The following is a 23,683-nucleotide window of genomic DNA, read 5'->3' as shown; positions in this document are numbered from 1 at the left end:
CAGTCAAAAGGAGTTATAATAGAGCTTAAATGGGTCTCCTGACAGGGTGCCCTGGTAACAGTAAAGGAGTGATAAATACCAACAATAACACTCCTACCTGTGGGTGCCTTGGGAGGGTGCAGGCAGCATCCCCCCAGCTGCCCTAGGTGCAGGGACCACTTCCCATCCCTGCCCTGGGGTGTTCAGTTCAGGGCAGAATGGTTTCTTCCTGGGAGTTCAAGAGTGATAGGAAAGAATTGGAGGCTTCTGAGGGATGTGAAAAGACTGATCTAAACACCGAGGCAAGGAAAACCATGGTTGTGGTGAACTGAAATCAGTATTGTTGAGAGTTGGAGCTAAAACGCAGCTACTGAACACAGGAAGATGAGGTTTGACACAGGGCAGGACAGACGGGGAGGATATTTTAGTGTAAGTGTGTAAAACCCTCCAGCATCCTCAGGGGTGAAGCCAGTTTTAAAAGTGAACTTTTGATAAGTGAACATTTGTGGACCGCACTGATCACGTTAGCATGGAATAAAAATTATTTAGCTGGTCAGTGATGAACATATCCGTTACTTTCAGCTCCCAGGTTCTTTGCTCTTACTAAGGTTTCCTTGCTCAGTTATTTATCATGTATTCTCATTGACTATTTTATTCTCCATTGGTACTTAAGGATAGTCCTATTTAGGTGTGCAAGTCACTCTGTTTCTCCTTTTTTCAAGGAGTGCACAAAAATGCTGTGAAAACTGCCGTAACTTTACACATACAGATACTCAGTAACATCAGACATGACTTTGAAGCTATAGATAGACACATTCTGCAGCTGCTGACCCCCAAGTAATTGGACTTATGTCATACACTCGGTCACATCATAGCAGACCGGCTACTTGGAAATACAGGGGCTATGGAAAGAATCTGAGCTCTATGCAGGTGATGACTGTGCTAAATTAGTAGCCTCAGTTGATTTTAATGCAACGGTCAATCTGTGCAGTTGAAGAGTTAACAGCCGAGGGAGAGAAAGCCTGAGTTTGTCTGAGGATCATTTATCCACCCATCTGTCAGTCATCGGCATTCCTCTCTGCTGAGCAGAGCCTGGGTTTGGTGCTTTTAAGGACAATGAACTATTGCTTAGGAGGAGAAATATTCCCATTTGAATTAGATTATCTGACAATTTAAGTGCAATTGCTTGAAAACATCATTAAAAAAACATTAAGATATTCTAGACAATAGGTCAGCCTGGTCTGATATCACATAGCACAGGCCTTGGTTTCTTGGCTTGATCCACCTTGTTCATCAGCCATCCAGGAGCACAGCAAGGCAGAGGTCCTATAAAGCTTACACCAAAAGGTGCGTTTACACGTGTGTAAAACCCGGCTCTTGCGCAGAGCAGAGTAAATGAAGCTGGTGGAGCCAGACGTCATTTGGGTATTTCTCAACTTTGCGACTAAACATTCTTTAATTAAAGCTCGTCTCTCACTTCCGATGGATTTTAGAACAAGCAAACAGAGGCAGAGCTGTGCCAGCTGCAGAACAGGAACCTGCTCTTTTCTGCTTAAGGAGCATGCTGCTCTGCTGCTGCTGCACGAGTAACTGGTTGCACCAGTGCCTTGTCCCCTCTATGCAGAATCATGTCATGGTTTGTGTTGGAAGGGACCTTAAAGCTCCTCCAGCTCCAACCCCTGCCATGGGCAGGGACCCCTTCCACTGGAGCAGCTTGCTCCAAGCCTCTGTGTCCAGCCTGGCCTTGAACACTGCCAGGGATGGGGCAGCCACAGCTTCTCTGGGCACCCTGTGCCAGCGCCTCAGCACCCTCACAGGGAAGAGCTTCTGCCTAAGAGCTCATCTCAGTCTCCCCTCTGGCAGGTTAAAGCCATTCCCCTTGGCTTGTCCCTACAGGCCCTTGTCTCAAGCCCCTCTCCAGGCTCCTTGTAGCCCCTTTAGGGACTGGGAGCTGCTTTAAGTTCTCCCCTTAAGGAGCCTTCTCTTCTCCAGGCTGAACAAGCCCAGCATGAACCTGTCTCCCTGGGAACAGTTCATGCAGGTACTCAAGTTTGCTAATTAGCTTAAGCAGTTCTTTACCAGGCCCAACAGCCCTGGTAAAACCCAACACTCCCTATGGGCAGGTGGTCTTTAAGAGAGACAGCATAGAGCAAATCTAGGTCCTGCAATAAGCGGGATGTATCTGACTGGGTGAGATTTGCCAGATTTAATCAGTCCTGGGCTCTGTTCCCAGCTGTGCCAGAGCTGATCTTATGCAACTTCTCTGCTATCTCATTTGTATGAGTTTTCAATTATATTTGCCTCCCTCTTAAGATCAATAGGAGATATTGCTCAATATTATAACCATTGGAAATCATGGCATTACTGTGGGTTGCCATAAGAGCTGGGGCTGGAGCACATGAAAGCATACTCTTATAGTCCAGTGTTCCTTTCTTAAGGGGCTGTTGCAGTTGTTGCAAGCAGGGCATGATCACTTGTGTTACCCTTGAGTAGGGTGCATGGGCTGCAGCAGGGACTCAGTGCCCCAGATTCAAACGTGGGAGACAAGGAGGAACTGATGACTTTAGCCCCAAGCAAGCGCAGATGTGTGGGTAGCTTTGCAAAATGGAGTGAATTTCCATGGGAGCTGTAAAGATCTCATTCCCGAATCCAGGAATTCTGCCATTGCAAGTTTCCTGTTGGAGGGGCAGCTGAGAGGGGTTTTTAGAGAAGGGGTTGGACAGCATAGTTATTTTTATTTGGGGTAAAACATTTGATTTTTCATTTGCGTTTTAACTCTTGTTGCTAAAATTATTATTCCAGTAGGACTGGGTTGATCCGTACTAATTTAAGTGTCTGAAATAATGTTATAAATGAGCTGTGTTTCCATGAGTAAGATTCCCATTCATCATTGCAAGGTTTACTTCACGGCAGTGAAATCATTACCATGAAGCAACTGGTGTGCTTTGAAAACACTGAAATCATTTAGCGCTCATGACTGAAAACAAGGAGTTGCTCGAACAGGCAGTGTAGACGAGTTCAGTGCATGAAGAGTTTGGCTTTTATTTACATGTTGCAAGGGGAATGTGCTGTTAAGAGGATAGCACAGTGAGATCAGCCTTTGAAGAGTGTCTCCCCATTCATTCATTTGATTTATTCCAGTGACCAGCCCTGCTCGGTTGGGTTACACCTCTGTAAACCTGACACAGTCGAAGTGACAATTCCCTGATTCGTTTTTTTTCCCCATTGAAATCATCAGCTTTAACCTCAGTTTTACCCTCTCAACTCTAATTTAGTCTCAAGCGTTGCCCCTGGGAAATTTCAGTTTTAGGTTTTCAAAGGTTACCCAAAGTATCAAGTTATTGGATCCTATTCCGTGAGTGGGTTTGGGGGGAACGGGGAAGAAGCGTGATCAATACCTTGTGTCCTCTGGAGTCCGATGAAGAAACCTTCCCAGGGAATAATTTAGCCTCTGATTTTGTAAAGTGTTTGGCATGCTCAGTGTTGGCTGGAAGTGCTCAGGATCTCACGGATTGCGGGGCTGGATGGGAACTTGGCTGTTTCACAGCTTTATTCGGCATTTTCAATGCCGCTGCATAATAACAAAACTGGGCTTTGGCCAGTATTTGTGGCTTGGGATAGGGCTATTCCCAGTGTGAGCCAGACACCCCTGAGATGATTGGATTCAAGTGCTTTGTTTCTCTTGAAGAATTGCATATCTCTTCGTTCTTCTCCCATTACCAATTGGCTTGGTTGAGAGAGACTCTTCATGGCTCCCAAAGGTTGACTTTGGGGTTGTCATTAGTTTGAGATGTTATTGGCAGCGGGTTCTAGGAGTTACCGCCAAGAAACATGTTTAGGCATTTGGATTACTCTTGTAAATTCTAATTAATCACTTTGCTGCTGTATAAGGCAGCACTGTAACACATACTTCATGCTCAAGTATTCCATTTCTTACAGCAACCTTGCACCACGGGTTCAAAAACAAAGCTGCAGGGTAACAAATTCGAGACAGTTTTATTTGCGAAGAGTCTAAGTGCTCGTTGTACCCGGGGGGGCAGCAGGGCAGGGGTACACTGAGATGTGCCTTAGTGGTGTTACCTCGGCACTGGCCAGTTAGCAGGGTGGTGACGGGTGCTCTGCCTCTGCTCCTGCAGACTTCCATCCCTCCAGGCGGCCCTGCAGAAATGTTGTCATCTCCTGGCACTCTCCAGACAGCTAAAATTACCCGGTCAGCTGTGTGCAGTCGTAGTCTGGCTCCTAACGAGAGGCGTGTGGCCGGGGGCTCTGTTTTATAGGAGATGGGGTCCAGACTTCTCAGGGGTTGCCTGATGTGCTCAGTCTTTGGTTTTGTTTGACAGAAGGGTGAGCATAAGCATTTAAAACAGCAAGTGTCAAACAAGAAGAGCTGATGCTGGTTTACTTCTCCAGTCACCTCTGCAAATCATAAGCTGGCACCCAGAGGTGCAAGGAATATCTGAGCAGCAAAGAGCAGCCTGTCGATGGAACAGCCCCTTCATGGCTGTCTGCAGTACTACAAAAACAAGCTACCAGAGGGAAAAGAAACATTCTTCATCTGCCTGTTTTGTAGTACAGGATCTGCATGTGTGCAGGGGTCTTTCCAAAGAGATTCTCAAGCACTTACAGGGATCATAGAATCATAGAATGGTTTGGGTTGGAATTGATCTTTAAACTCATCAAGTTCCAACCCCCTGCCGCAGGCAGGGACACCTTCCATAGAGCAGCTTGCTCCAAGCCCCTGTGTCCAACCTGGCCTTGAACACTGCCAGGGATGGGGCAGCCACAGCTCCTCTGGGCACCCTGTGCCAGTGCCTCAGCACCCTCACAGTAAAGGATTTCTTCGTTATACCCATCTTAAATCTCCCGTTTCAGTTTTTTTTTGTGCCTTGTTCTTATTTCTACAAAGGCTGTATGGTTGTTCTTTCACTTATTTAGGGTTTATGTGTATATATATATACACACACATATACATATATATATCTATTTTATCTATGTCTGCTTGGGGTCATTGACAGGCTCAGCACATCCTTCCAGAGGTGGAACAACATAAGGGCTATCTTTTGCAGCATGACAAAGATGTGATTATTTAAAATGATTTTTTATATATATAAATGTGTGTGTGTATATATATATGTATGTATGTATTTTAAGTGAAAACTACACTTTTCAGCCAGCTCATTACTCACATACTTGTCTTCTGGGACAGTGCACCCTGTCCTGCTTAGCGCTGCTGTAGCTGCCTGTTCCATTCCACATCCCAGCGCCTGCTACTCCAACCTATTGATTGACATCTCTGTCTCCAGCTCTGATCTCATGTCTTGACCATCTGCTTCTTCTGGTGGTCTCTGGAGGGTCTGCCAATCAGCAAAGCAGGCTCAAAACTCATAGGCAAATGGGTTAGATTATTTTTGGACCTTCCTTGCAGCCATCTGTTTGGGAGGGAGCCATGAGCTTGTCTTTACCCAGCTGGGTTAAGGTGCTGCGGCAGCCTGCGAGGAAGCAAACAGGATAAAGAAAATTACCCTCTTCTTAAGGAGCTGAATCAGCTGCGAGACGGCGCTGAGCTCTCAGCCAACAACCGGCACCAGCAGTGAGAGATCAGGATGTTTCCCTGTCCCTGCTGGAGCTGGCTGCTGCCTTCAGACGACACCAGGCAGAGCAGCAAGTTTGATGCGACTTTGGGAGCTGACTTGTGTTGCCCGTGACAACCTGGGTTTGAGTCTGCTTTACATGCAGACACGCACACACGTGCATATGTTGCTATAACAACCAGCCGGGACTTGTACAGAATGTTGGACTCTGTTTTCCAGGTTCCAAAGCACCGAAGTTTTGCTGCAATCCAGGAGGCAAACAGCTGCCTTCAGTCTCTCCCCTTCCCCCCCCCCATCCTAAAAAAAGCACTAAATCAAGTATGCTAAGCAAAATGTCTGGGTTAATTATGTAAAAAGACTCTGTAATGCCTTAGTAGGAAGAGAGAAGCAAGCGGGGCTCTGTGCTCTTCTGCTCTGCGAAACAGGCGGTTCCCAGGGGTAAAGGCTGAGATTTCAGCGCTGGGTTTGGTGTCCCCAGGACATCATGGTTAAATTACGTGACCAGGAAAGCCGCTGGTGTCACCAGGCAGCAGTAAACCACAACTCGTGGGTGAAGATCATGACTTCTGCAGCCTCTGACCCCATGTTAATGCTGTAACCTGCAGGGCAGCAACCAGGTAAGGGTTGAGAGCAAGGGATGTGAACAGCAAAGAGCCTGTATTAGCCTCTCCCTATAGCTGCAGGCTTTGGTTAAGATGCTTACAGCAATAGAATCTATCTCCTATAGCAGGCCTATACCAATATTCTCTATTTTTCCCTTTTACTCTGAGTGATGGGGACACTGAACAGCACTGCCTTCCTGAAAAAAGAGTTTTCCCGCAGGGAAAGGGGAAAGCAAGAGAGGCACAGATCCCAGACAGCATGTTTCACAGGATGTATGTGTGTGTGATAGCCCCTGCGTGCTGCTCTTCATCTTGCATGTGTTTGAAAGTGAGCCTTGCCCATGAAGCAGGGAGGGAGTTCTGGTTTCCCCTTGTAGGCAGCACTTGGTCTTCCTGTGCAGTCTGTGGTGCAGCCTGGGTCTCCATCCTCCTGTGCAGGGGGTACCATTGTACCCCAAATGAGCTGGCACAGAGGTTGTAGAAGGTCACTTGGAGCAGAACTCAGAATAGAGTCAAGGACCTCATATGGGGAATTTGGGGCTCTCGTGCTTTCTGCTCCACCTCAGCGCATCCATCCACTGCTCTGCCTTGAGTCCTCGTGGCTGCATGTGATCCTAGGCACAAGGCATTCAATGCTGCTTCATCAACTGTTAGAAGTCATGTCCTGGCACTCCAAAAAGTGGGCACGCAATGATTCATGCGTTGATATAGTGGACAAAATTTATGCTGGGTTGTCATATTCCAAGTATGGATGGGACGCATGCTCAGTACCAAGTGGTTGGTTTATACCTCTGGGCATCAACCGTGCTTTTCAATGTGTATGATGGCTCTTCAATGATTTCAGCACTTTCAGTGGGTTTATGTTGCAAAACGCTGTCTGCAGACATGGACTGGGACGCTAATAGGTGTTTCATGGTCATGTTTTGTTGGTGATGGTGGTCTCCAGTTAACACCCGAGGTGATGATTACAGACTGTGCCTAGCAATGTCTGAACAACTGTGGGGGTGCTTTGCCTATATTCAGAGATGGGGTCCCGAAAGGGTCAGAATTTGATATAAACTTGCATTCTTCCAGGAATTGGTTTAATTTTCCAACCTGTGCCAAAACCTGTCATGCCTGACTGGGTACCTCAGAACCTACCTGAGAAAATAAACACCTTTTCAGAGATCAGCAGCCTAAATCCGATTCAGACTGCAAATGACACTTATTTTGTGGCTTGAGGATGGCTTGTATCACCAGAAACCATCATATTTTGCTAAGAGTGATGGCTTCAAGAGAAGCCTTGACCTGTGTTTGTCCTGCAGACTGACCTTCCATCAGTGATGCACTGGTACAGCAGTGCTGGTGGGAAGCTCGTCCTCAAAGACAGCTCCCTTTGCAGGGTCAAAGCTAAACTCAGCTCTGACGTACAGCTTCTTCATTAGCTCATTAAACACTTTGCATAACATACACAGGAGCTGGCAGTGAGGGAGAGGAAATCAAAGCCTCTTGCACTTAGTTCACCTGCATTCAAAGTCAGGAAACCTTCGTGCAATGATTCATCCCAAGCTACAGGCTCTGGAGCCCTCGTTTGCCTTCTTCAGAGCTGCTCCATGGACAGGGACAGGCTGCTTGAGCTGAAAGGAAGCATTTTAGCTGCAAAACTGTACAAGGCAGCATGTGCTATTTCTGGAGAGTGCTGTAATGTATGCGTCTAGCCCGGCTCACTCCAGCAACGGCCAAATGTTTTTCAAGCAGTAAAGAAGGTAAAATAGAGCAACACTGTGCTGCAGCCAGGTTTTCCATGCGATCCCTAAGCAGAGCCTGCAGGAGCCCGCACGTGTGCTCGCAGACACATCGTTATGTGCATCCGTGACCAGAAGGATGGAGCCAGGGCACCGGGGACCGCAGCTCGGCAGCCGCAGCCAGTTACAGTCTGCTATGGCAGAGCACAGGCAGCTCGTGTGCTTCCAAACTGGGACCAGCACTTGATCCTCTCTTGCTCCACCTCTTTGGCAGCCTGCTGTATAATTCCTGCCCTTTGGGGAAGGCGAGAGAGGCATGGTGCCAACCAAGGGGAATGGAGGGATGGACCTGCCTCCCCTTGGATGATGATCGGGGTCACCCTCTGCCCCCCTTTCTTGGACACTGCTACTCAAAGGAAAGAAAAGGGACAGAAGGACAGAAATGAGCACAAACATGGGCTGAGGGCTGTGTAGAAGTACCACAGGGTGGGATCTGTCTGGATCAGGCAGAGCTTGGCAGATTTTCACACGCACACATGGCAGCAGTGCCCGGCCGTAGCAGAGAGGCAGGTATAGATATCCCCTTGTTTCCCTTCTGGAAGCTGGCAGGAATACGGGGTCCTGTGATATCACTGAGCGAGTGCTCTTTGTATTTACACACGGGGTTTTGTACGTGTTCAGTGAGAGGGCAGTGAGTGTTTTCCGGTGTTTTATGAACGCTGCTGGCTCTTTGCAAGCAGCGGGTGGGACACACGAGGGAGATCTGAGCTGGGACTTTATGGAGCTCTGCAAACCCTTCAGTAAATTCATGTTTGAGAAAGGGACAACAAAGTCCCTTAACAGAATCCAGCAGCGAATGGGATGTTTGTTTATCACACGTGCTTCAGGCATTAATTGAGCCGTGTCCATGGTGCTGTGTTCTGATGCTAAAACCAACATTTACCCACAACCTCTATGGGTTGTTAACCCGATTTTGTAGCGCTTTTTGACTTTCACCCTTGTTAAATGAAAACACCATTCTGTTGTAATACAGTTGCAAGGTTAATGTATAAATGTAGGTTTTTGGGGGGGCTGGAACTATTGAGCAGGGTGTTTTATAAGCTTTTTGTTCCCAATGATTGCAAGTATTCTCGATATTCATATTCAGCCCTGTCCTGCTATTGCATTTACTTGTATGTAAATGCAAGTAAATATATATATGTTTATATTACACATATTATATTACATATCTATATTATATCACTATTATATTAAATATTATTACATTATATTACATATTTATATTAATATATTATTAATATATGTTAACATATATAGGCATGTTCACATATGTGCTTTTGCAATAACCTTGTAGGGAGTTTTCTGTCACTTCATACTAGCTCTGCATGCATGTGCCAACACACTTTCAGAAGCAGCCACTAATGAGGATACGGGTTTAACATTACCTAATCTAATTGCTGGCAGCAAAAGGCATGGTGGGGAAGATGTTATGAAGAATTGCTGGATGGCCTAACAGTGTTAGTTCCATTAAATCCTTAGAGTCTGACCTGCCTGTAGTTAATTCCTCCTGCCTAACGAGGAAAATGCATTTAAAATTATTATAAGAGCAACTGGATGGGTGGATGTGAAGGGGTTGGAAGAAGTGTGGTGAGGACAGGCTGAGGGCATAGGAGCTGTGTGGGCTCTGCATTGGTGTCAGGGTAACCCTGCCTGGCCATGAGTGGGAAGCTGCAGCCCTCCCTGCCCTGGTTTTCATGTGGGTGAAATGGGGCTCATCAGTCATAGAATCATAGAATGGTTAGGGATGGAAAGGACCTTAAGATCATCCAGTTCCAAGCCCCCCTAGTTCCAACTCGCTTTCTTGTCTGATCTGATGAGAACTAATGGTTGCAGCCATCCCCACGCATGGGGCCACTGCCCCTGGGGCTGAAGGCACTTCTGTTAGAGGCGCCCAACAGCAGCTTCCTCATGCCTCCTTTTGTCCTGCATCCAGGATGCATTATGGCAAACTTTGTTCTTCAGCTCCTCTTTAAGCCACTCTCAGCCTTTTGAACGTTATTTTTCCTGGGTACCCTCCCAAAACCCATTGTGATTTTTAATTTCCTATTAAGGCTGAGCCCCACCAGCGCCAGGGCTGGCAGTGAAGGCTCAGTCCCAGGCTGTGCTCAGAGCAGCTCGCCCTGCTGCAGGCTGGGGCAGTGCTCACGTTCATTTTCCAGCTCTGAAGTAGTCAGGACAGGGTCCAGCTTGCATTCGGGGTGTGATTTGAGGAGAACCAGAAAGTCCATCACCGGGCAGCATCCTGTGCCTTGTCTTGTGCAGCTGGAAATGATCATTTCACATATGAAAAAAGAAATCCCTGCATTGACATTCTTAAAAAGCATTTGCTCTCGTGTCCGGGTCCCACGTGAGAAGAGGACAGCATAGAGAAAATGCCAAGAGTTTAGGCCAAAACAGAAGCAGGATGGATTGCAGATAAGGAGTAAAAGGGCAAGTAAAGAAAAGCCTTATTGTCTCGATGGGAGCAAGTAGAGAAATGCCTGAGTTGCTACCCCGGTTGGAGATGTGTCTGTGGTACAAATGGCACACATTTCAAACTGCCTCATTACATTAAGGTCTCGTGTTTTCTTCCCTAGGCTCCATTTCCCAGGTCACCGTATGAACACCTGAGTCTCCTCGAGGTATCAGAGATGAACCTGTAGCAGCTTGTCCACAGGTAAGAGTTTCAGCCATTGCTCCGGTGCCTGCTCTGATGGTTTGGGAAGCATGGAGGGGGGGACCACAGAGCCTGTGGCCCTGGTGTTTTGGGGCTCAAACCCGTGTCCATGCTGCCTGATGCTCTGATGGGACGTTTGCTTTCTGATGGGGGCTCTGCAGGTTTTGTGCTCCTCCAAAGTGATGTGGCCACAGGGGTTTGCAACTCCTAGAGCAGACATACAGTGACTGAGCATTTAAAATGATGTTTTGAGGGGTGAGGACTGATCTGGGTGGGGGTTAGTTTATTTCTGCTTACACCATGCTGGTGGTTTTGTTGTAGCTGCCCATCCAGAGTAGCCTGTGTTCCTGTACTGGTGCTTGCTCTAATGTTCTGAAAGCAGTCAAGGTGCAGATCTCCCCTCCTGCTGCGTGGTTTTCTTTCTGGGTCTTTACCCATTAGCTGCCTAATATGAAACAGAGACAGAAGCAACTGTTGGGTTCCTCCCCTTGTAGCTGAGCAACATAACCAGCAAGTACCCAAATCCCATTGTCCCTGCTCACCCTTGCAACCTTCATGAAGTCTCTTCATTCGCTGATGAAGGTTTACCTTCCTCAGGGATGCTGCTTGCCCAATTTTGGTGAAGCCTGTTGAAATACAATATTGTTCATAGAGCTCTTGGGGAACCCTTCAGGAGAAGGTGCTGAGCTGCTGGGCATGCACACTGACCACCAGCATGTTGTAGAGACCCAGCTCAGGGTCTGTCACCTGTGTTGGGTGGATTTTAAGGGCTGGGAGTCACCCGGCTGATATGAGGCAGATGAACACAGTCCTTGTGTGAAAAATGGGTTTGTCAGCTCCCTGCTTTGGAGCATGCATCTTTATGCGTAGGGATGCACGTCCCATGGCACTGCTGTCTGCAGGCAGGTTCACAGTGCCAGGGGCACGCTGCAGATCAGCAGACACGGGTTATTTTCAGAGTTACAATGCACTGGTGTAGGATGGGCAGCAGAGCAGCGTTCCCTGGGGATGCGAAGGAGCTGGGGGAGGCAGTGATGCTGCCTATGCAGAAGCCACAGCCCTTTTCTCAGGGAGAAGCTGTTGGCTTGGAAATAACACGAAAGCAGGCGGGGGAAGAGCAGAGCATCCCAGAGAGTGGCAGCCGCTGCCCCGCTGTGCCACAGCCAGGCCTTTTGTCTCATCTGCCAGTGTTAATTGAAGGGGACAAGTCTTGCACCCTGGGAGCAGCAGGTAGCGGCACTCCAGTAGGAGCTCAGAGCCGGCTCCATCAGCAAATACTTCTTGCTTGGCTGCAGTCAGAGCTCATTATCTCACTGACCTTTAATTTCACAAGTGTTTCCAGGTTGGACAGGGCTTGGAGCAAGCTGCTCTAGTGGAAAGTGTCCCTGCCCGTGGCAGGGGGTTGGAGCTGGATGAGCTTTAAGGCTCCTTCCAACCCAAACCAGGCTGGGATTCCATGGTTTCTTGCAATGTGTTCCTTCAGCCTGGTCCTGCTTCTGACTTCCGTTCCCAGAAGCAGCAGGATAATAAATTCATGTGCTGTGTTGTCTAGCCGCTTCGCATCCCTCCCTCCCTCCATCCACCCTCCGTCTCTGTCCTTTTTGGCAATCTGTCATTTTTAGTTTTGGTACAAGTCCAGGAGCTGAGTAAAAACTACTTGGGCAGCTGGGGGGAGAAACAATGGGGTTGAAATAGGCTTTAACGTGTTTGTAAACAACTGCACTTCATCAGGGTCCCTGCCCAGCACGCTGGCAGCAGACAAAGCTGATGAGACTCTTCTGAGATCAGAATTAATTAGACTGCATGGAAATGGTGCAATACAGACCACGACGCGGTGGGATATAGCTCCTGTTCTGTGGTCCATGTCTGTTCATTTATGCTGCGCTCGTCACTGTGGCTGCTGAGCACCTGAGATTGCTCTTCCCTGAGCTGTGGCAGGGAAGAAGATGAGCAGAGAGAGCTAAAAATGCTGGGAGGACTGTGTTGCACTTTAAGGGTGCCCTATGGTGTATCTGTGTTTGGTGGAAATCATACATGAGGGAAGATCAGCAGAGGGAATAATGCTGCTGTCCTGTCAAAGTACCCCCTTTTCTCCTGAATTCCCACAGCTTGTTCCAGGTGAAAAAAATCCCAGTTTTGTGTGGTTTTTTTTTTCTCTCAGGGAGTGATGATTTAGGAGGGAAGTATAGGGAAGTGGGCAAAATAGCTGTAGTTGGAGCATGTGGACTGGATGATACCGGGTACCATGGATTTTGATGAATAAAACCTGGATTTGCAGGTGCCTCCTTCCCACCCCGTTGCTGAGGGCTGTGAGTGGAGTGGGGCTGACCTCAGGAGGTGACTGTTTATACCTGCAGGAGTTTTTCTAGTGGGGAGATAAAGGGGGAACAAAATCAAATTGTTTTGAAATCAACCCCTTTGAAGCATCGTGACTTGGCTCACGAAGTTGGTCCATGGCTGCTCCCTCTTAGGGGATGGATGCAGCCGGTCCCTACCTCTTCTGTAAGAGTGTAATTGCAGACACTGGCACGGTGGCTTGGAACGGGAGCACATTAATTAATTCAGGACATGCTGGGATTACATTTTATTAAACCTTGGAATCAGAGTAGACCTGATGAAATGTAAGCAAAGGTTGGGAAGGGAAAGGAGGGCTGTGTGCCACACATGCTGCCTGCCAGCACGACTGCCGTCGTGCCCTTCGCTGGTGCTGTACCAAGGGCATGCTCAGGTTATATATAGATATATGTGTACATATATGTGTGTATGTACATATGTACACACATGTATATACCTGGTTTCACTCCAGCCAGTGTGATCAGGGGAGGCTCTGCTTTCCTTACCCAGTTGCTCTGGATTTTTGCATGCAAGCTGACTGACCCATCCCTCTCTCTTGCAGCAGGTCATAAACCAGGGACCTCTGGCCATGTGCTCCCAAATTGGAGTGAAGAGGAGGTTTCTTTTGCCTTGCCCCTGTTTAAAAGGGGCAAGTTGAACTGTTAAGTTTCAAACTTAAACAGGGGAGACTGAGATGAGCTCTTAGGCAGAAGCTCTTCCCTGTGAGGGTGCTGAGGCGCTGGCACAGGGTGCCCAGAGAAGCTGTGGCTGCCCCATCCCTGGCAGTGTTCAAGGCCAGGTTGGACACAGGGGCTTGGAGCAAGCTGCTCTAGTGGAAGGGGTCCCTGCCCGTGGCAGGGGTTGGAGCTGGAGGAGCTTTAAGGTCCCTTCCAACACAAGCCACTCTGTGATTCTACGACTCTATGATCCTGTGCTGATAAAAGCATCAGGCTTGCATGTGCTGGCACTACTTGACCCTGCTAGACTTTCCAGGACTAGCTAACTATTTTGGACAGGTAAACAAGTGTGTATGGGGGGTTAATGCAAAACCATTGGCTCTCCAACAAGAGGTGCAGCACACGACCAAGCCTTTGCAGGGATGTTGTTTTGCCTGATGAATCTCCAGCATCCCACACGAGCCGTCTTTTCTCCTGACAGTGTTGGGACTATACTTCATGCTAATTTTAGCTCTCCCTCCAAGGTGGATATCTTTGGGGTTTGGGCACAATGAATGCCTTATTCATAAAGCTACAAACATTGTAAAAAGAAGGGGGGGGGGGGGAGCAGAAAGTGTCCCACCCTGAAATGTTTCTGATCTCCAAGCAGCTGTAATTTGTGCTTGCTTGGAGAACAAGCTGAGGTAGTGTTCATTTTAACAGCCAGGAAAGGGCTGTCTGTTTATATTTAGGGCCTTGTAGATTTGCACAGTGTATGCAGGTGGCACATTAAAATGTGTGGATGATTTCTTACCAGGATAAGGCTGTGTTTTTACTGGACTGCCGTTAATCCTGTGTGTGACGGCTAAGTAAGGAAGGATTGAAAAGTCAGTTCTGACAGGTTCTGGGGTGAAGTTTTGTAGCCTTTGGAGTGTTGTTTTGAGCTTAATCTTGGTGAATTTGTCCCATGCACCTTCCTATACCCCAGAACACACATTTTGAAGAGCAGGTTGGTTGCTTCAGACAGTAGTCCATAGGGCATTGGCATTAGGATCATTGAGTTCTCACCACTAAGTGTTAATAGACTGCTGCAATGACAATAAGTAGGTGGGTATAGAGCATCTTCCAGCAGGGAGGTGGGTAGTGGTCCAGGATCTCAGTCAACTTGATGGCTGCAGCTCTGCATGAGCTTTGTCTGAAGAAGGCTGTGTCTTCAATGTATCTCCAGCCCTGCTCACCATCCCATTGGCTCCAGGAGCTAAAAAGCCCACAGCAAGAAAAGACAAAGTTCTCTTGCTGACATTAGGAAGCTGAAAGCCTGGTCCAGCCACACATCATCCTTCTGCCACCCCTCAGAAATCCTCCTTGGCTACAAATTGTGCTCTGATCATCACAGAATCAAAGAATCACAGACTGGCTTAGGTGTGAAAGGACCTTAAAGATGATGTAGTTGACCTCCCTGCCACGGGCAGGGACCCCTTCCACTAGAGCAGCTTGCTCCAAGCCCCTGTGCCCAACCTGGCCTTGAACACTGCCAGGGATGGGGCAGCCACAGCTTCTCTGGGCACCCTGTGCCAGCGCCTCAGCACCCTCACAAGGAAGAACTTCTGCCTAAGAGCTCATCTCAGTCTCCCCTTGGGCAGGTTAAAGCCATTCCCCTTGGTCTGTCCCTACAGGCCCTTGTCCAAAGCCCCTCTCCAGGCTCCTTGTAGCCCCTTTAGATACTGGAAGGCTGCTGTATGTTCTCCCTCTCTCTTCTCTTCATATGGACTCCTTCCTTTCTGCCTTTTTCATGGGGAAATCCAGATGCTCATTTGGTATTTGCAAAGCTTACCAAGATCCCAGGGCTAAGGAGGTTTGCAAAGAGCACAGTACAGCTCTTACCAGCAGTTGTCTGGGTCTCCTGGCGAGGGCCCGGGCTGTGAGGTTTGTTCACAGATCCAAAGTTAGAAAGCTGTTGATGTTCTTTTTCATTCGCAGTTACAAGAAGCTCTGTTCGACTGAATTGAAATGAGGTTCAAAGTGGGTGTAAGAGATGGGTGGAGCTCAGCCCAGAGAAAAGCTATTGCACTTTAATTGTATGTACCTGTAACATACCGTGGCAGGTTATGGTTTGGGAGATGAAGTAGAAAAAAGTGAAATCCAGGTTCTGTTTGCACTAAAATATTTCCATGGGTGTTTGGGTACTTTGCTGTGGTAACCAGAGGGCCTATATTTAGAATCTTTCCCAAGATGTTGCTCTCTACTACATGGAGTTGCTTGGGAAGCTGGGGTACGAAGTTGTCCCAGGGACTTTTAAGTTCAAATGAGAGTTAATTCAGAACAGTTCCAAAGGACTGTGCTCTTACAAGTTGATTAGATTTTGTTCAAGGTCTCGCTGGCTGCATGTCCTGCCTGGACTTCATGCTGGGCGGCATCCCTGAGATCCCAAATTCCAGCATTTAGCTATGGAAAGGGGCTGCTTTTATTTGGACAGATCCTGACTGCGGGATTAAACCGATGATATTGTGATGGCAACTTGTCTTAGCAGCTAAACAGAGTAATCCCAAAATACATGTTAGTGCTCTTAAACATGGTAGTTTTGGTCCTCAGCCAGCGAAGCGCCTCCGAGTCTAATCTAGCAAAGCTCAGCTTTCTGTTTCCTGCAGAGATTCATTGCGGAAGAGAACAAGCCCACAGGTTCAGCTGTGCATTTGTGTGTGACTCTTCTACCCTGTCTTATTCATCTGAAGGTCCTTTAGCTTTTATTAGGCTCACACAGCGGTGTCTGGATGCTCCAGTTTTCACATGGAAGTTATTTAGAACATTTGGGTTGAAGCATTTCTTAGGGAAGTTATGCTCCATTAGGTATATATCCAAAAAGAACCGAAGCAGCCCTACTCAAAGAAGCCCCAGACAGCACCCACAGAGAAAGGCAAGCTTCTTTTCAAATGTCATTCTTCATCTTTAATTGTCTTTCATCCATAGTCATTTAAATACACTCGCATGTATTTGAACAAACAACAGCAGCACAGCAACTGCACTTCATCCACAGCATGCTTCTGAATGCACCGCGTTTTGTGAGAGATTGGTTCTCTCTCGGATGCTTTGCAGTGATGTTCTCCAAAGTGTTCCCATGTGCATTGTAACAAAACAGATCTCTGTTGTGGATTCTAGACACAAGATAATTCCCTCTACATAGATTTTGTACCAGAACAATTTGTGCCTGCTCAGAGGCTCACAGAGCCATCAGGGTTGAAGGGAGCTCTGGAGATCATCATGTCCAACCCCACTGCCAAGGCAGGGCCACCCAGGTCACACAGGGATGTGTCCATGGTGGGGTTTGAAGAGGGAGACTCCACACACCCCCCCCCCGGGCAGCCTGTGCCAGTGCTCTGACACCCTCAACATAAAGAAGTTCTTCCTCATGTTGAGGTGGAACTTCTTGTGTTTCAGTTTATGGCCATCGCTCCTCGTCCTGTTTCTGGGCACCATGGAAGAGAGTCTGGCACCATGCTTTGAGATACTGATCTGCATTGATGAGATCCCCTCTCAGGCTGCTCTTCTCCAGACTAAGGAGGCTCAGCTTCCTCAATCTCTCCTCATCAGAGAGATGCTCCAGACCCCTGAGCATCCTTGTGCTCTTCCATTAGAAATGCAGTAACTAAAAATATGTGAGGAATGTCTATGCACTGTCAGATTCAGAGGAAAAGGTATCATTACATATATATTTTGATGACATATGGGCTACCAAAGGGGGTTGACAGAGAGCTGGGACAGTTTGGCCTGGAACTGGCACACAAGTTTTTAATGCATTTCACTATTTGAGTCTGGAGGATATGAAGCACCACAGCTTTTAAAGTTATCTGTGAGCAATGGGTCATCTTCGGTCCATGTGAACAACATCACTGTTAAGGGAAGTGTACGGGTGATGGATTCTCCTCTGTATGACACATTAAGTGTGTGTGTTAAACTAACGTGGGTATCATGCAGTGAGCATCACAAAGTGGAAAACGATACGCTGCTGTTAACATATGTGACATGGGAGCTCTCAGCTGTTGAAACCTTTTACTTTTAACAAGATGCATCTAATGTGTTCTCATCTTGAGTTATATTTCAGACTTCTGCTCTACTCTGTAGCCATAGAGGCAATTATAATCTTATTTGCTTAGTTCCAGTTCCTTTGTTGTTTATATGAAGAAAAATACATCTTCTTACAGACAAGGAGATAGTTAGCAGTGTTTAATGTTTGGGATTTACTTTAATCCCATGTGACCATAGTTAGGCATTTAATCCTGGAAGATGAAGTAACTTCTAAGCTCAAAAAGATACTCAAGTTTTCAGAGCAAGTTTACAGCTCAATTTCATATTGACATAGAGAAACAAAATGCCCTTATTTCTTTTTTTTATTGGTGGTTTTCTTATTTCTTCTCTCATCATTATTATACCACAGAAGCAAAATTAAATAGGTGAGTAAACAGCATCTTCCAGCAGTGAGGTCAGTAGGTTCGTTTTCTTATTTGCTCTGGGTATAGAAGAAAGCATCACAGTCTGTACAGTGTGAATATTAAACCCAAGAGGTTAGTATGGACCTGGTTATGTACAGGGAAAGTAGAGGAGTAGCATTTTAGAGTGAAACTGAAACCTGTACACCTATTTAATCTTCATCAGGATTAGGTCCAGTGTCATTTTGTGGTGATGGGGGAGCTGATGAGAGACTGTGGGTGGTACAGCATGGGAGAGAGGCTGACATGAAACCTCTCCCTGTGTGTGACTGTTCTTTGGCAGTGGAAAACCAACTGTACATGTATTAACCCAGCTCACACTATGGGGAAAACTTGTCTGAAAGCTATTAGACATGGGCACTCCTGGTATGACAGCATGGTTTATACTACAGTGATCTGGAAGCAATAGCATTTTGTCATCTGCAGGTTGTGGTAGCACGACAGCCAACGTGAAGTATTTGTTTTAAGAATGTCAATGCATAAACTCATTTTTTCCCTAAGCCATGCAGGGAGCGTTACTGAGATGAGTGTGGAACAACAGACATTTTCAGTTTCGTTGGCATTAATTGAGATGGATGTGAAAGGGTTCTATAAATCAGTGCAACCTTCAGAAAGGGTGACTCACTTTGAAGATGAATCCCAGTGGCAATATATCCAACGCACAGAAATTCAATCAATACAATAAACATAATGTAAAGGTATAGAGGATATGCTAGTCTTGTTATTTAACCTGCTCTGAAAATGCAAGAGCATGTGTCCTCTAATGAGATTAGATATTACATTAAAAAACACTAAGCCTGTTAACACAGTGCATAATTAAGCCCTGGAATTCATTGCCAAGGAAAATCTTTGAGTGGATCTTAATAACATTTAAAAAAGAGACAGACACGTCTATTATTAATCAAACCAGGCACAGATCTGCTCTGTGAGAGGTATAAAAATGCGAGGCTGCTTAAGAAATGGTGCAACATGTGCAAGTCAAACACTGCCTGCCGAGCAAGGGAGCTTTGGGTTTGCCTTTTCTGCTCACTGTTGGGTCGATTTGCACCTGCCTTTGAAGTGCTGTGACCAGGGGAGATGTCTGCAGAGCTGCGAGGTCCATGGGAAGGTCCTGCAGCTCCAACCAGGAGATTTAGGAGCCGCTCGGATAAGCAATGGGTCAGCTGAGGCACTTCTGAGAGCACCCGTGACACTTTAAGGTCACCATACCCTTTAGCAGAGTGAGAACCAAAGGTGCTGAGTGTTCCAGTGATGTGGCTTTGTGTGGCTTTGGGGTGTTTTGCCTCTAAACAGCCACACGTGGGGCTTGGGGGGTCACTGCGTGTCCAAGCTGCAGTTGTTTCACTTTGGAGCTTTTAAAGGAAAGCTCAAGGAGTGAGCAGGTCAATAACATTGGCTGCCAGCAACCTCAGAGCATTCTCAGGCTTTCACAAAGCCCACTTTGTGCTAGGGTTAACCCAAGCAAAATCCACAGGGAAGGAAAATGGGATGAACCTTGTCTAACCAAATGGGTGTCCTCTGTCTGCATTTTGTGTCCAGGCAGAGCTTGACTCCATGATTCTTTTCCTCCTTAATCAGCTTCGTGTCACTGTAAATCTGTGAGGTGATGCGCAGTGACCTGCTGATGGTTTCTGTCGTGCCAGCTCATGATCTGCTGGGCACTAACGTGTCACGCTTGATGAGGTTGTGCCCGTCTGAGTCCTGTCCTGCACTGTGTAAGGAGAGGAGCTTTGTTCCAAGGGGAGGCAGAGGCATGGTTTTGATCTCAGGCTTTCCTTGGTCTGGCCCACACCAGTCTCTCCTGACTCTGGCAGTGGAAGGATGAAGTCCCTTCCCACCTCAACCATGCTGTTTATGTGTTGTGAAGGATGTTCCCTTTATATGTGGTACACAGGAACAAGTCAAGGACTAAAAATAACAGTTCAGTGCTGCTGCTGCCGGTGCATAACCTCTTGAGAGCCAGGCTTCATGTGTCTGCTTCTCATGCTCTTGCTGTGACACGGACAGGGAATGAGGAGTGTTGGAGCCACCTTGCAGGAGGCAAACTGGGGCAGTAAATCTCAGCTTTCCATTTGCTGCTTTCCCTCCACGTCTCAATTTCTCAATGGCCTACTCGGTTTCCTCTCTCTGTCATCCCCCTGGGCTTGGCTGTGCTGCTGCTTCCCACTGGTTGCTGACCTCTTAGATGATAAACCCCAAAAGGGCAATTCACCTTTACGTGCCTTGCACGAACGGTAGTGAACAAAGATGCCTGGCTCTTGCTTGCTGCCCATGTGGCCTCTGGGAGGTGATGTACAGATTTACCAGCTGTAGAAGAGCAAGTTTTCAAGCTAAAGATCTGTATTTAACCTTTTCCCTGAAGCTTGTATTACTTCCCATAATCCACACTCAAAGGAGTGGGGGGATTCCCACAACCCCCCTGACTCAAGCTACTGGTCCCAGGTCTCTGGGTTATTTGAGATCCAGCCCTCTGCAAGGAGCACCGGAGGAAGCCTGCTTCATGCTTGCTCCTCCTCCTCTTCCTCCCTGGCTGTGGCAATCATGGGAATGGCAGGAGGCCAGCAAGCCCTTACACACTGCAGCTCTTTACACTTGGTCACGAGCCTTGGTCTGGGAAAGTAAGAACATCCTTCAAGTTAATTATGTGTTTCAGCACCCTCCCTGAGCAAGCATGGTTTTTTAATCGAGACCCTCAGTTGCAGGTGAGAAGAGAGAGGATGGCAACATCACTGACTTCACCCTGCAGGTTTCAAGCTGATTGTATGCCAAAACATCATTAATTTCTGCATATCAGAAATGAAGCCTTTGCTGTCTGTGCTCGGTGCTGAGATATGCAGGTCTCACTGCACAGCTCTATTAGCTCAATTTACCTTTCTTTTCCAAGACAGTTTTAGCACTAATTGACCAGAATTCAAACCAGCTTTCTCTCCTGGTAATGTGGGTTCATTGCTTATAATTGACCTGCTCTTCTGGCAGTGAAGAGAGCTCTACCAGCCAGCATGTACTGTGTGTCTGTAGCCTGTAATTACTTAGATTTAAGCCCTTGAAGGAAAATCTTAGGTGTTTTCTCTGCTGAGTTGAAACTGTAAAATAATATATAGGAAAGACAAATTTTCAAGCTAGTCTTTTAAATGTCTAAGCAGAGTCAGGGAAAGGAGGCTTAGCACTTCTGGGCTGCTGGTGGAATACAGCTTTATGGAGGTTATGGTTTCAGATCTCCTAGGACAGCCAAAGGAAGGCATAATCTCCCAGAGTTATTGGTTGCAATGGGTGACACAGAGGTACCCAGTTTTGCCATTCTAAAAGCACACTTCAGAACACAAACCCCAATGCTGAGGTGTTCCAGTTGAGCAGCAATGCATCCTCAGCCACTCACAGACCATCTCCACACATACTCCTCTCCAGAAGCTGGTAGCCAGTGTTTCCTGTGGTCTCCCCTGCAGAGACACGCACCCCACTGGCTCCCAGGACCTTCCTCTACTTGCCAACTCTTCTGGCTTGATGTTTGCTAGGGATCACACACTGACCCCTGTTCCCAGTCCCAACTGCTGCACCCAACCTCCATACACACAGACATGCTGACGGTGTCTCCACCCAGGAAAACACTTAGAAATGAAGTTTAATAGAAGATAGGACAGGCTGTGCTGGACAAGTGTACTCACCAGCACCGCTTACACAGGGGTGGCCTTTTTTATCTTATGCCTCTAGTTTACCACATATGCTCATCCCAAAACCATCTTGATCCCTCCCTTTCCCAACTGTGGTGCCTTCCCTAAACGTCCTATTGTAAGTCTTGTGCAATCCCCAAATGCCCTTTCCCTGCACCCTATGTGTCTGACACCCCCTCAGTCCCAAAGGAACTCCAGTTGACTCATCTCAATGGGTTTCACAACCATACCCTGGGGCTTGGAGCTCTCCTGGGAGGAGCTGGGCAAGGGAGTCCCTTCTCCTGAGCCCATCATTTTGGTCTCCACCTGCCATTGTGCCTTGTGCTCCTCTGGGCTTGTGGAGGTGGATGTGGGATGGGCTGATGGGCCTGGGAGTATCTGGGCAGGGTTTTATTTGGTTTCCTCGCCTCATGTGGACTCTCTGTTCTCCTTTGTGGGTGTGCAGGTGAGGTTCTTATTGCACAACCTAATATAGCCCACAGAAGTGGCTAGAGATGGTCACAGCCACGTTCTGGCACAACCTTGCACGGCAGTCCCCACCAAAAGGCGATGTCTCCCATCTTTCCTGATGGGAGGTGAGGGGTACATCAAACCTCTAGTCTAAGTTAACATTATAAAACTTAATCCAGTACGGAGGTGGCTGCCTATCAGCAGTTCTCCTACAGCACCTCTCTTATCTCTTATCAGAGAGCATTCTGTGCTTCGTGCTGAATTTGGGGGCTGTCTATGCCTAGTGGGTGGTGTTCAAGCAGATGCCTTCCCTTTGGATGAAGACACAGATCAGGTTATGAGCAAAGTGTCTAGCTCAAAAGCTTGGGGCATTTCTGAGCATGTGTGGGTGCCTGCATGAGAGCACCTAGAGACATCTGAGGTGCTACATGGCCTCTAGTCAAGTTGAGACATCTGCAAGGCTAAGGAGCTCAGAGCATGGCATTTCTTGATCTTTATTTAATGCACACACCACACCAGATGCCAAAGCCAGCCAAAGATGCCAAAGCAGATGCAAAAACATCTGGACTTCACCTAAATCTCCACGATTTCCTTATTCTGCTGTGATCCAGCATAGAGCATTGGCTGATCTCCAGCAGAAGTCTTTTTCTATTCTCTTGCCTTAGAGGTAAGCAGTAACATAACTTGTGTCATGTAGCCATGAGGGAGAGAAGAAAATTGAGAGAGTGGGAAACATACCTCACTGCTTAAATTAACCTCTCTGGGATTCTTTTTAGAAGATAGGAAAAATGACAACCTGATTTATAACAGCCCTTTTCTGCCTTGAAATTCACTGTGTGCCTGTCCTGTCTCTCTGCATCTCGAAATAAATCATCAAGAGCTTCAGCAATGCACTCATAGAAATGGACCCTTTTATTTGGCCACCATGCGCACTTGACAGCTCAAACACGCTTTTCCAGGCAGTGCTGCCTCTCTGTGGTTTCTTCTCCAGACCCCCTGAGTTCAAAGCATTGATTTTCCATTTAGGCTTTGCAATTTTTCTCTTGGTCGGGGTCTCTAAGGGGTTGCAGAAGGGGATGGCAGCAGCTTTCTTCATATTGCAGACTGCTGTTTTGGGGAGTTATAATGGGAAACGTAACCAGGGTGAGCAGATGAGTTGTTGTAAAAGCTTCATCCTCCAAAACGAGCAGGATGTGCATGGAATACACGAGTCCTGAGTTCACAAAAGCTGGTGTTCACAAAAGCGAATTGTTGAAGCATCACCCAGCTGCTGTGTGGGCCAGGACTGGCTCCGGTTTTCCCTAAGGCACAGGAGCACAGATGTAGAAAATGCTTTTCTCTCTTTCTACCTCAAAAAAAAAAAGGAGAATAGTTTAAAACAAAGCATCAAGATTTGTCCTTCTTACCTCATGTGACAGAAGAGGCAACCTAGAGGCAAAGAGATGGGACTATCAGGTCTTTAATTTCTCTTTCTGTCCT

At 47.2% G+C, this 23,683-nt stretch overlaps 1 protein-coding gene and 1 long non-coding RNA gene across 10 annotated transcripts in view; one reads left to right on the top strand and one right to left on the bottom strand.

Moving 5' to 3' along the window:
- The window catches only part of HIVEP3 (HIVEP zinc finger 3), a 243,563-nt gene that overhangs the window by 104,569 nt on the left and 115,311 nt on the right, over positions 1 to 23,683 (top strand). For all 8 annotated transcript variants that reach the window (XM_062611392.1, XM_062611393.1, XM_062611394.1 and 5 more), the window contains one exon: positions 10,533 to 10,612. The gene's annotated coding sequence lies outside the window, so the exon portion shown is untranslated. The remainder of the gene's footprint in view (positions 1 to 10,532; positions 10,613 to 23,683) is intronic.
- Positions 4,017 to 5,760, bottom strand: LOC134159906 (uncharacterized). 2 transcript variants are annotated; one of them, XR_009963355.1, is made up of 3 exons: positions 5,442 to 5,760; positions 5,170 to 5,333; positions 4,017 to 4,137 (listed from the first exon to the last, which is right to left on the bottom strand). It is a non-coding gene; the product is annotated as an uncharacterized LOC134159906 (long non-coding RNA). The 2 variants fall into 2 exon arrangements; XR_009963353.1 differs by having other exon boundaries at positions 5,170 to 5,408; positions 5,502 to 5,760.

This window comes from Pezoporus occidentalis, unplaced genomic scaffold (genome assembly GCF_034315485.1).
Source record: "Pezoporus occidentalis ecotype Australia unplaced genomic scaffold, CSIRO_AGI_Poc_V1 ctg153, whole genome shotgun sequence".
Classification (NCBI taxonomy): Eukaryota; Metazoa; Chordata; class Aves; order Psittaciformes; family Psittacidae; genus Pezoporus; species Pezoporus occidentalis.
The sequence above is the reverse complement of the archived record's forward strand: the minus strand, read 5'-3'. Positions and strand labels throughout refer to the sequence as shown.